Source organism: Alexandromys fortis, unplaced genomic scaffold (genome assembly GCF_014885135.2).
Source record: "Alexandromys fortis isolate MF-2015 unplaced genomic scaffold, M_Fortis_MF-2015_v1.1 scaffold_1, whole genome shotgun sequence".
In the NCBI taxonomy this organism is placed as follows: Eukaryota; Metazoa; Chordata; class Mammalia; order Rodentia; family Cricetidae; genus Alexandromys; species Alexandromys fortis.
The window spans coordinates 2413685-2426443 of NW_026067927.1; the positions used below are offsets into that span (position 1 = coordinate 2413685).

General features: G+C 40.8%; 1 protein-coding gene and 1 long non-coding RNA gene across 6 annotated transcripts in view; one reads left to right on the top strand and one right to left on the bottom strand.

Moving 5' to 3' along the window:
- LOC126502582 (liver carboxylesterase 1-like) overlaps positions 1 to 12759 on the bottom strand; it is a 103454-nt gene that overhangs the window by 27631 nt on the left and 63064 nt on the right. The window contains exon 12 of the transcript XR_007591977.1: positions 5131 to 6252. The gene's annotated coding sequence lies outside the window, so the exon portion shown is untranslated. The remainder of the gene's footprint in view (positions 1 to 5130; positions 6253 to 12759) is intronic.
- LOC126502583 (uncharacterized) overlaps positions 1337 to 12759 on the top strand; it is a 14138-nt gene continuing 2715 nt past the window's right edge. Inside the window, exons 1-4 of one of the 5 annotated variants that reach the window (XR_007591981.1) lie at positions 1337 to 2730; positions 3514 to 3670; positions 12340 to 12517; positions 12636 to 12756. This is a non-coding gene — a long non-coding RNA (uncharacterized lncRNA). The other 4 variants (XR_007591980.1, XR_007591978.1, XR_007591982.1 and 1 more) reach the window with 4 other exon arrangements.

Sequence of the window (12759 nt, forward strand, 5' to 3'; positions counted from 1 at the left end):
GACTGGCATTTCCTAGAATCCATGCTCTCAAGTTTGGAAGGAATCTCACCCTCCAACAACCTTCAGTATCTTTGCAGGATTCGCGCCAAGTGACCTGGCCCACCACCTGGCACCTTCAGGGTCAAGGAAATCTACCCTTGGGAACAAGGCCCTTTGAACACAATGTTCATACAGTGAATGAGCTCCATTGATCACAATCCTTGCCTCTAAGAGTCTATGTATATATGGTTTCTTCAAACATTTGCCAAGTTGCTTGGCCTCTCCTTTCATAGGAATGCACAGCAGCAGGTGGTGGTAGTTGGTGCATCTCTAGAGTTGCTGGCTCTGGCCTGTTTCAAGAACATCCATCGCTTTTCATGCTTTCATGTCTGGGTATGTCTTTTCATGTTATTGTTGTGTATTTGGTGTATTTTACTTAGCCATTTATTTTTAAGTCTTTGAGATACATCACTAGGTTGTTTGTGTTTCCATTTTCATTTGATTTTAAGAATCTTTAATTACTTAAAAACATTTCAACTCATTCATTTTGGAAAACGTTCATGAACTGATAAAATAATAGATACTCTATAGTTCCACAAGGGACTATTCTGTAAATTGAAATCCATTGACACATATCTATGTCTTTCTAAAATGTAGGCGGTCATGACAGAACTCCTTTGTTCTGAGTCCCGTAAGTCGTGTTTCCATTTTCATTTCATGTAAAGAATTTTGTAATCTGCTCCCTCTTAAATCTGTTTCTTTAATGAATCATTGTACATTGCAAATTATATTATGCAGTCATCATTATTCATACTTGTCTGATTTCTTTACAGTTTCATTCTCTATGCTCTGACACAGTGAAAGAAGTTATTGCAACTTCCATATTCATATTTGTACATGTTTTATGGCTTGCTAAGACTTTATTGTCTAAAATGGGACCTGTTTGGAAATCATTCCATAAGATGATGAAATGATTGTGGATTTTGCATCTGTTATGAAATATTCTGTAAATTTCTGTGGGGTTTGTATGATGTGCTGGGTAATTTAATTCTAATATTTATTGCCTTTTTTATTTTGATGATCTCCCTATTGGTGAGAGGAGGGTATTGAAATCACCTATTGTGTTTGTGCTGGATATTACTGCTATTGTGTTGGTTCCCTAACATTTTATGAATTTGCAATCATTGTATTTTGGAATGGGTTTGTGTATTTACCAACATGTCTTTTCTGACTCGTTTTGTTATAAAGTCTGTTGAGTCAGGTATGATTATAGCTTCTCTTGCTTGCTTTCAGATTCGATTTGTTTGGATGTCCTTTCCCCTCTGTTTGTGGAAGTTTTTCATGGTGAGGTGAGTTTCTTGCAAGCAACAAACTGTTGAGTCCATTTTTAGCAATCTAATCAGCTAATCTGTTTCTTTTCATTGAAGAAATTAAACTATTTACATTCTTTGTGCACTAGTTTTGCTGTTTATTATTTTCTTCTAGTAGTTTTGAGTGGGTTATGCCTGCCTCTTTCTCTTCTGTTTTCCAGAGGTTTGGCTACTCACTGATTTAACAATGCTTAACTTTTCATGATCCTCATTTGATATTTTCTTTTTCCTTGTGACTTAATCTTTCTCCCGTTGTCATGGTTGATTTTTATCTTACTTCTCTAATGCTGGGTTAGCACTCACAAATTCTTTTAGTTATGTATTTTGAAGGCTTTTTTTCCTACTTCAATTTCGAAGGATAATTTTGTTGGTATAAGTAATCTAGATGGGTTGTTATTTTTGTTTGGCAATTGTAAACAAGGGAAAATAACAGAATGTACTAAAATGCTAGAAATCAAAAATGTTTACAAATAAATAACCAATAAAAGAGAAAATATGCAAAAGAGAGAATTGTGAAAGAAGGGAGTGGAAAATATAATTAAACAGCAAAATAAGGACTTGTGCGATGACTCAGTAGGTACAGCCTCTTGCTGCCTGACGACCTCATCCCATCTCAAGACCCGCACCCTGGAGGGAGAGGACAGACTCCTATAAATTTTATTTGTATTGCTTACCATAACCAGCAGGGTACCTTTTCTTTTTCTTTATTTCTTGTTGTTGTTGTTTTGTTGGTTTTTTTTTTTTTTGTTAGTTTGTTTTCTTTTTCAAGACAGGGTTTCTCTGTAGCTTCGGAGCCTGTCCTGGAACTCTTGCAGACCAGGCTGGCCTTGAACTCAGAGATCCACCTGCCTCTGCCTCCTGAGTGCTGGTATTAAAGCCATGTACCACCCCTGCCCAGCCCAGCAAGATACTTTATGAGTGGAGCCACTTGTAACTCTTCAGATACTCTGATCACCAGAATGAGCAGGGGTGGGCAGCGCCGGTGTTGCCTTCACAGCCAAGCCTGGGTTGAACTGATGGTGGCATGCTCCATGTTGTTAGCGCACATTTGTTTTGACTGGGTTGAGTGCAGTGTGTGTTGCGATACGCTCTGCTGTTACAACATACACACTGAAGGTTTGGAGTGGAGTGGTAGATTGAAACTGTCCCCTCCTCCCACCACCGCGTGATACCGGACAGCTGCCCACACAATCCCATGACCACTGACGTTCTCACAGCAAAACAAGCTCTCAAGGCTGACCGGTCAGTCTGCCAACAGAAATTTGCTGTGGGTTCGTGGAGCCGTGGAAATGCTGAAAGTATTTCTTCTAGAGAAACAGTCTTAGACTCTGCTTCTTTCTTAAGATGACCAGGTCTCCGCTAACAGTACTCCCATGTACTTGTGAGTCTTCTGAATGATTATTTACAATCTCTAGTCTACTCAATTTAACACCTGCGGTATTACTCTGTCTAGATCAGCTGCTAATTTATTCTGTCTCTTGTTAACCAGGTCTTCTTTTCTGTGGCTGTAAGTTTTGCATTTAATATTTGATACAGTGTCTACAAAAAAAGATATAAACTGAAGTGGATGGCATTTGTGAATAAACATGAGCATGTTTGTTTTTCTGTTAGTCTGATGGAACCCCAAGTCTTTGCTTGTGTGTGTGTGTGTGTTAAAGGGCTTGAATTTTTCTAGTATAGGATAAAAATGAGGCTTTTTTTTCTGTTCTCTCTTTAGCTAACACAGACCTACTTCCTCCAGATTATGCTAATGTTATCCAGTGCTTTGTTTATACTGTATGCTAATGTTAGCCAGTGATTTATTTACAGTGCATGCTAATGTTAGCCAGTGCTTTGTTTATAGTGCATGCTAATGTTAGCCAGTGCTTTATTTACACTATATGCTAATGTTAGCCAGTGCTTTGTTTATACTGTATGCTAACGTTATACAGTGCGTTGTTTATGCTCTATTTTGTTTACACCAAATGCTAATGTTATCCAGTGCATTGTTTACACTGTATGCTAATGTTAGCCAGTGCATTATTTACGCTTATCCAAGGTCTGATTCTGAAGGGCTTATTTATGCCTTGCTCAGTGCTCAGCTTTCAGCCTGACCTGTGCAAATGTTCTTCACAGTAATCTCCCCACACCCTCATCAGTCAGTTTTCTCATACTTGGTACCCAGCAGCTGCTCACTTGAATATGACATCCAAACCAGTTTCCAGAATTCTTAAAGGCCCCAATGTTCCTACACTGGAATGCAGATTTTTCTGTGATTTTGTCCTTCCTGAATATCACTGCTAATAACACCACCCAGGACAGTTTCCTCCCACTCTCCCCAGGTATGTATATATATTCTTTTTCTTCAGCCTCTATAAGTTTTTAGCATGCCTTCAGAGGAAAGAAAGCCTTATACTTTCCCTTACGGATGTCATTCATCAGGATAAAGAAATTAGAGCAGGTCTTTATGTGGATGCCACTATGTGTACTTGACTAGAGAAGTCAATGTATGCATGGCTCCTCCTGGATCTGTGGTTCCAGGACTTACATATTCTCCTGCTAGACTTCACTTCCCCTCAATACTCCACTAATCCCTTTAACTTCTTCATGTGTTGATGATGTCAACACTCAGCAGTAGAAGGAAAGTGAACCAGGACCCCCACTTTCATTCTTGCTTTCCTTTAGATTTCTGGGCAATCATTCCCTGAAGGCATTCTCTGCAGAAATGTCTCCTATGATGTTGTCACTCTCTGAGGAGCATAGATTCATCTCCAATCCAGAATATCAACCTCTATTTGATTTACAAAACAGTACTTATTTCCCAACTTGAGTCCACATGCACAAATATTCTCTCCCAAGCTGCCCTGACCCACGGGTAAGTCAACGGAGACCCTGGGTTGGGGGGAATGAGAATTGAAAGGGACAAGAGACACAAGAGATAGAGACAAGAAAGGATTCTGATCAAGTCTTATTTATTCAAGGGAATAAGCAAGGTAAATAAATAAAGGGTAAGGGAAAGGAAGAAATTCTTCTTGTGCGACTGGGTAACTAGGAAACTTTCTAGGCAACCTGACCATGTTCTAATGGTCAGGCAGAAAGTCCCTAACTGCAACATGCAGAAAATCCAGAATATTCAGAACACAGGTACAATGGAGCAATAATTCCTTACAGGGTTAGTATTTGACAGATCAGAACAGCAGGAGAAGCCAAGTATAACAGGGTGGGCAAAACTGATCCAGGGAGCAATAAGTCTCCCACACCCCACTGCTACGAACTTCTACAATTCCCTAGTCTCCCCTATAACTTATCATTAGCCAAAATAGTCTACTGTGGAGTAGCCACATTTGGGTTCCCCTGGTCCTCTGAGACTGGCAGAGCTGTCCATTCACAGTTCAGTGTGTCCTGTCCATGGTAGCTTCTTAGCCAGGAGCTCAGTCCAAAAAGCCACTTCCTTGTTTTTTAACCTCTGGGCTTCCTGGGTGGTAGCTCCAATCTGCAGGTACCCTTCCTTCTGGTCATACTCTGTCCAATGGAGCAGCTCCTTCCCATTGGGATTCCTGGGAACAGAATCAAATAGAATTCATTAAAACTGTTCTGGGTTCCTATCATATGTGTGGGAATCCCTGGTCTATCCCTTCCAAAGACTTGTGCACCACAGAGGTGGGAGCAGCATTTTCTGAGCCCTGTGGTCACAGGGTTAGAGCTGATCACTTAAAATTTAAAAGCCACCCCTTCGTATTGGGTACCCTTATTGTCTCATCTCACTCACCAATCTGGTTCCATCTTGGACCACCAGACTCACCCATTCCGAGCAAAGTTGGCCCAGAATTTCATCACCATCCTGTTGAGACTGATTTCCTCTTCTGAGGAGCCCCCTGTGAGCAATAAGAATAATCTGAGTCAGTTCATGATTCATGAGCTAACAAGCAGTATCATTTCGGAGATTATTAAAGAAGTAGAATTTGGGCTTTCACACCAAAGCTATTGAATCAAAATCTCCGTTGCTAGAAGAGTGTGCTTAATTGGTGTACAATTTCAGTTTCAGAATTACTTATCTAGGACACTGCAGACATGTTGTGCATTCTCTTGGTGGTGATCCAGACCCATTGCTAATCTCCATGATATGGAAATGCTACAGACATAGACTTCAGTGGATCATGGGATTCGCAGGATTTCTGGACCTCACATTTTTTTCTTAGTCTTCCCCACAAATCCACAATTAGATGTCCAATAGCCTTAGGACATAATCTTGAGAGCTGTACAGAGTGTGTCATAAATAGCCATAAGGTGGATCACAATCAGTCATGAATCACAGCAGCTGTTGGCAGTCAGGGTACTGAAGATGTTCCGAATGGTTTTCTTTAGATATTGTATTATTAATTATAATGTAGGCAAAATATCACATGTGGCTAGGTATGCATGTGGGTAGACAGATGTACATGACAGCTGGCTCACAGTGAGGAACAGCTTGACCTCATCCTCACTCACATTCTAATGTGTCATTTTGAGCAGAAAATGAAGCAACAATGGCATTCTGTCTTCCAAGTAGACACTCAAATGACCTATTTCTCTTGGTGCTATTACCGGTCAAGGTTCCAAAAGAAGTCTGCTGGCTTCCCATGAGTGTGTGCCTTTCTCATATATGCCGGAATGGGAGAAAGGCTTGACATTTGACAACTGAGTTCAGCCCTGTTACCCTGAGTTGGGAAATGAACATCAAGAGAGGAGGAGAAATGTAGTCAAGTCTACAGGAGCAAGACCGGAACCCAGATGCAAAGCTTCATTACCTTACCTCTTAAAATCAGGGCACCAAAGACAGAGTAGACTTCTTCTCCATGGTCTCCTACCATGGTATTGGGTTTCATTTCTGGTGAGAAGCTTGGGAGATATTGAAACTCATACATATAGGTGGGGGCTCCAGCATCTGGGAAGACATGGATTCACATACAGTTCAAGTTGACAGACACAAGCCTGTGTGGTATCAAGGGCTCTCTGTAATGCAGGAGACCTCTGACCATCAGTGCAACAGAGAAATGGTTTAACCAAAGCTTCTTGATGTGTTTAGCCCTGTGCAGCTTGTGGAAGTAAAAGTGATGTTCAGGCGAGGGAAACGATTTGTGAATGTACTGCATCCAGTAAGCACACCGAACTGTTCACTGATAACTCACCAATGTTCGTTTGTTTAAAGATCCGTAACTTGCTGGGTGTCTTCCATTCAGCCCGCTTTAAGCATTCTACATGTTTTTCTCACCTATTCAGAAAAATGTAAGGGACTTCCAACATACTTGTCTGAAAATGAGGGTTTCTAAAGACAAATACATGCAGACATGGACACTGGTCACTTTTGTCTCAGGAATACAACACTGGAGAAAACTGTCCTTCAGATGTGAGGGAATGGCAGCTTTCTCAGACAAACCAAATCTTCTGAAACTCACCACTCTAGACATGCCTTACAGGAACCCTTAGAGTTTTTGTAATTTAAGCAGAAAGATAATGATGGGTAACAGGAGACAAATGAAAGCACAGAAGTCAATGATACAGAACAACATAACACTATTCAGAACATCTAGCATGTCCATGGCAATCTTGTTCCCAGTACAGGGACCACACAAAAGTATTATAAGAACATAGCTAAATCAAATGATAGCAATAGCCAAAATATTTTCATCACGAAGTGATTTATATTATGGCTTTAGAGTCATAAGTAGAGGGGCGTGAAATATGGAGTTGTTCCAGCAATTAAAATTGTTCTTGGCATCCTACACCAGAGCATCTAAGTATATAAATCAAGTGTTAGAAGATCTGAAGGGCCAGAGAAGTAGGTTGTAATGCAGTAATAAAGGGGGCTTCAGTACAAGAGCACTATTAATGATGGATCATTCAGACAGAAAGTTCCTAAGGAAACGTGATCCTGATCAGTATTTTGAAAAGTCAATGTAATAGCACTCTACATAATATTCCATCCTACGCCAACAAATACCTATCACTTCCAAGCACTCACAGATCATTCTGTCAAACAGGTCTCATGTGAGACACAACACAATCATCATCTGATACAAGAGGATGGGAATTAGAGCAAGTATCGTTTCTGATCACAGTTGGATTGACACGAAACATCAACAACAGAAGGAATTTTAGAAAACTCGTAGACGCATGGAAAGAAACATGGTCCTGAGTCTCTAATATGTCTGTTATTAAACAAGTGGAAAAAATACAGCATATTGAAACAGGACTGGAGAGATGGTTCGGTGGGGAAGCATTGGCCACACATGAGTGTGGACAAGTGTTTGGATGCCCAGCATGCATGCAAATACAGCACGCCTGTGGCATTACAGATGGTGTAACCCTAGAGGGCTGGAAGGCCGAGCCAGGGAAACTCCAGAGCAAGCTCACTACACTACAAGCGGAATTGTCAGTCACTGAGTTCAAGTCAGAGGCCCTTTCTCAATATACAAGATGGAGAGCAAAAGAAGTCTGGTCTTTACATTCACACACACAAGTGTGTGTCCACACACATATGAACATTCATGAAGTTTTGTGTGTGTGCATGGGTGTGTGTATGTGTACAAAAATGGAATCTCAAATGTAGGGATAAGCCCTCCCCTTGGGGGCGGGCTGCCTTCAGGCGTATGTTTACTGATATATTGTGCGGGCAGAGGCTGCGCGCGCACTCCCCCTTCCTCTCCTGTTTCCGCTGGCTACTCCGCTGGAACCTTGGTTTCGTGAGTCTGGTTTTGTTATTAAACTTGTTTAAATATCAATTACTGGTGATTTATTAATCCGACCGCTGCAGTTTAAAGCCTTTTTTTTGTTTAAACAGAAAAAGGGGAACTGATGTGGGAGTGATTTCTTATTAATAAAGAAACTGCCTCGGCCCTCATAGGACAGAAAATTAGGTAGGCGGAGTAGACAGAAGAGAATTCTGGGAAAAAGAAGCTGAGTAAGAGTCGCCATGGTTCTCCCACTCCAGACAGACGCAGGTTAAGATCCTCCCTGGTAAGCCAGCTCGTGGGCTACACAGAATATTAGAAATGGGTTAGAACAATATGTAAGAGCTAACCAATAAGAAACTGGAACTAGCCGGGCCAGGCAGTGTTTGAAAGAATACAGTTTCCGTGTAATTATTTCTGGGCATAAGCTAGCCATGCGGGCGGCCGGGTGCCGGGGACGCAGCCCTGCCGCTCCTATTTCAACAGATGGCGCCCAGACGTGATGGCTAAATCCACTTAAAAACCTGAGAAGGCTTAAAAATAAGGGAGAGAGAGTTTAACACAGATTTTTGCTGTTTTGTTGGTGGCGTGCTGTAGAGAGATTCCTGATTCAGCAACAGCAGCAGAGAAAAAAAGCTGCGTCATTTTAAAGCGCGGCTTCCTGGGGCTGTACTGCCAGCGTGAACTCTGGCTTTAAAGCATTTCAAGGCTTTTATGGGACTGGATGTTTGTGTTCCCGCTTGGGATCGGAGGAGAGTGCTCTGAGACCGTGCAGATGGCTCAGCGCTCCCCGCCTGCACCTGGGCAGAAGGCAGAATCAGGCTTAGGCAGGCGGAAGAGCATGGCGGATTCCTGCCGCCATACAGAGACGCGTTTTCAGACTGCGCAGTGCTCTGCGTGTCAGATTTGGCTGTAACTTGGATGAAAAGAGTTTCTGTGCTGCACACTCAGTCTCAGAATTAAACTGCTGATTGCGGCTCCAATGTGAACTGCTGTGTGCCTGGAACTGTGCTCAGCTCAGAAGCACCAAATGACTCTGAGGCAGGAGCGGCTGCTCCATGCTGAACTGTGCTGATCTCAGGCAGGAACTACCGTAATTACCTTAAAACCGTGCAGTTAAGGTTTAGACTGGGCAGGACACAGGCAGTACCGTATTACCTGTACATGGTGCAACTTAAGTTTTTAAGAAATGCTTAACATTTTAAGAAATGCTCCTGGATAGTAAAAAAATTACAGATTCACAATAAAACAGATTCAGACACTGTTGGATAAATGTACGTAGGCTTGGGAAAGAGAAGAAAAAGAATATAAAGAATAAAGTTAATGTCTTAAAAAGAAAAAGGGTAAAGTCTTTAAAGAGACAGAGTACAGAAGTACAGATAGTTATAGATTAAGAGAAATAAAGAAAAATAAGCCACGTAAAAATGGAAAATTCACAGAGAGTCTGGATTATGTACATTGTGTTTTCTTTAAAATTTTTGACTGTGAAGGAGCTAAGTACAGAGAGACATTTCATTATATGGGCTGCCAAGCTAAACCAAAATGGATTTCATGAGGGTATTATGATTTCAGAATTTGGGTCTAAGGATATGATGCTTTGGAGAGGGTCTTCTTTTGTTTTTGCAGAGGATGAGACCCTGTGGATTGCATCTATTCCGATTTGGTATGATAGACCACGCCCTCCTGAAAGGTTGCTGTGAACACCCTCAAAAAATTGCTTCGCTCAATTGCCAACTGAGATGAAACTAGCACACAGGTTATATCATGAACAACCTAATTAACGACGCCCCTATTCAGCAGGAAGCAGTTTGGAGAGAAAAAACTACGCCCATGTTCCCAAATATTGTTTATAAATGTTCTTTTACATTTAAAGGGGGATATGATATAGATATGAATAATTTGCATTGGTATGGATTTTAAGGTCAATTTTGTTATATGTATATGTATTTTTGATCTTGATTAAGGTATTGTGATTGTGTAGTTCATTTAAAAATGTAATGTATAATTAGGAAATATAGGTTGTTAATGGATAATCATCGCTAATAGTTAAGCTTGTAGTCATGTTAATTAGATTTTCTAGATATATAGAGATATATTTCAGTTAGATAGGCATTCTTCATATCTTTCAAAGACTGCAGAATATGGCATTTAAAATATTTTAATAACTTAGGACTTTTCATGACAAGGAGACACGTCTGCTCCTGGCAGCACCAGCTACTTCAAGAGGAAGATGGGCATCGAAGAGGATCCTTATGGAGTTGGATAGTCATTTGGGCAAGAAACTGCTCTTGCCTGGACTGTTGCATAAACTGGACACAGAGAACCCTCAGAGAGAGGACTGCTGAACTTGCCTAAAGGTGAGATGGTCTTTCGGGGTTCCTGATTCATGAAAGAGTCTGCGAGACATTCTGCAGGACACAGCAGAAAATGACTGAACTGTCTTTGAAATTTCCTGCTTCATGGAAATGTCTCTGGATACCATGGGCCTGTAGGCCGAAGATGGATGCCCCAACGGTACAGAGGAACTTTGGGTGACTGTCCAGGCAGCGAGATGTCTCTGTCATTTCTAGAGTTTTCTTATTTCTTGTTTACTTAGATAATATTATATCCTTCTGGAGTCTTTGATGGAGTTGAAGAATAAATAGTTATAGTTTTCCTTAGTTATGATAAGAGATAAAATAGATATAAATATTGTAACTGTAATTCTTACTTGATAACTGTTTTGTTATATGTAATTTTACTATGCTAAAGTTAAAGCCTTTCTTTTTTGTTTAAACGGAAAAAGGGGAAATGATGTGGGAATGATTTCTTACTAATAAAGAAACTGCCTTGGCCCATTTTATTGGATAGAAAATTAGGTAGGCGGAGTATACAGAAGAGAATTCTGGGAGAAAGAAGGTTAGAGGAGGAGTCGCCATGATGCTCCCACTCCAGACAGATGCAGGTTAAGATCCTCTCTGGTAAGCCAGCTCATGGGCTACACAGAATATTAGAAATGGGTTAGAACAATATGTAAGAGCTAACCAATAAGAAACTGGACCTAGCCGGGCCAGGCAGTGTTTGAAAGAATACAGTTTCCGTGTAATTATTTCGGGCATAAGCTAGCCATGAGGGCGGCCGGGTGCCGGGGACCCAGCCCTGCCGCCGCTCCTATTTCAACACTCAACTTACCAAAACTTATGGGTTATAGCAAAAGCAGTTGCATGAAAAACATTGAAAACATTAAACAAGGACATCTAGAAAGAGTCAAAGTACCAAATGACCCACAGTTATACAAAAGGGATTTAAAAGAATAACAAAGTGAACCCAAGGATAACAGGAAGAGAAATAATCAGGATTAGATAAAAAGCCAAGGCCTGGAGAGTTGGCTCATCAGTTAAGAGTACTGGCTGCTCTCTAGAGGACTTGCCTTCAGCTCTCAGCATCCAATTCTCAGCTCCCACATGGAGGCTCACAATAAGCATACACAGCTCCAGGGGATCCAGTGCCTCCTCTGGCTTCTGTGGGCACAAGGCACACACATGGTGCACAGACATGCATGAAGGCAAAAAAGCCCACAAACATAAAACTAACTAAGAATATTTTAAAAAGTGATTTCTGAAACTATAAAATAGGATAAAAGATATAGTTTTTTCCTTTTTTAAATAAAAGCAAGACTAACAAAACTTTAGTCAAACTAAGAAAAAGAGAAGACTTACATACATGAAAGAAATGAAAGACCTGGTGTTGTAAATGCTACCACAGAAGTCAGTGGAGAGTAAGAGAGTATTCAGACTATTTTATATACACAACCTGGATTACCTAAGAGACAAAAAGATGTTTTCCAACGACTATAGTCTACTGAGAATGAAGTAGGTTTGGAGAATTAGATCAGTGGTTAGGCAGAAGAATGATGCTCTTCCTGAGGACCAGAGTTTTTTCATAGCATCAGGATGCTCACAACCGTCAGCAACCACAGCTTCAAGAGATCCAGTACACACTTCTGACCTTTACAGCACTTGTAACATATGTGTGCGTACACACACCCAAACACTACAAATAGGCTAAGTTAGTGATGACATAAGCCTCCTATCTATGAATAAACACCCACATTCTGATGACTTCACAGTGATGATGTAAGCCTCCTATCTATGACCTAATTATGAATAAACAACCCACATTCTGATGACTTCACAGTGATGATGTAAGCCTTTTATCTGTGATCTAATTAGGATCAAATAACCCAAATTCTGATAATTTCACAGTGATGATGTAAGCCTCCTATCTATGAATAAACAGCCCACATTCTGATGACTTCACAGTGATGATGTAAGCCTCCTATCTATGAATAAACAGCCCACATTCTGATGACTTCACAGTGATGATGTAAGCCTCCTATCTATGAATGAACAGCCCACATTCTGATGACTTCACAGTGATGATGTAAGCCTCCTATCTATGAATGAACAGCCCACATTCTGATGACTTCACAGTGATGATGTAAGCCTTTTATCTGTGATCTAATTAGGATCAAATAACCCAAATTCTGATAATTTCACAGTGATGATGTAAGCCTCCTATCTATGAATAAACAGCCCACATTCTGATGACTTCACAGTGATGATGTAAGCCTCCTATCTATGAATAAACAGCCCACATTCTGATGACTTCACAGTGATGATGTAAGCCTCCTATCTATGAATGAACAGCCCACATTCTGATGACTTCACAGTGATGATGTA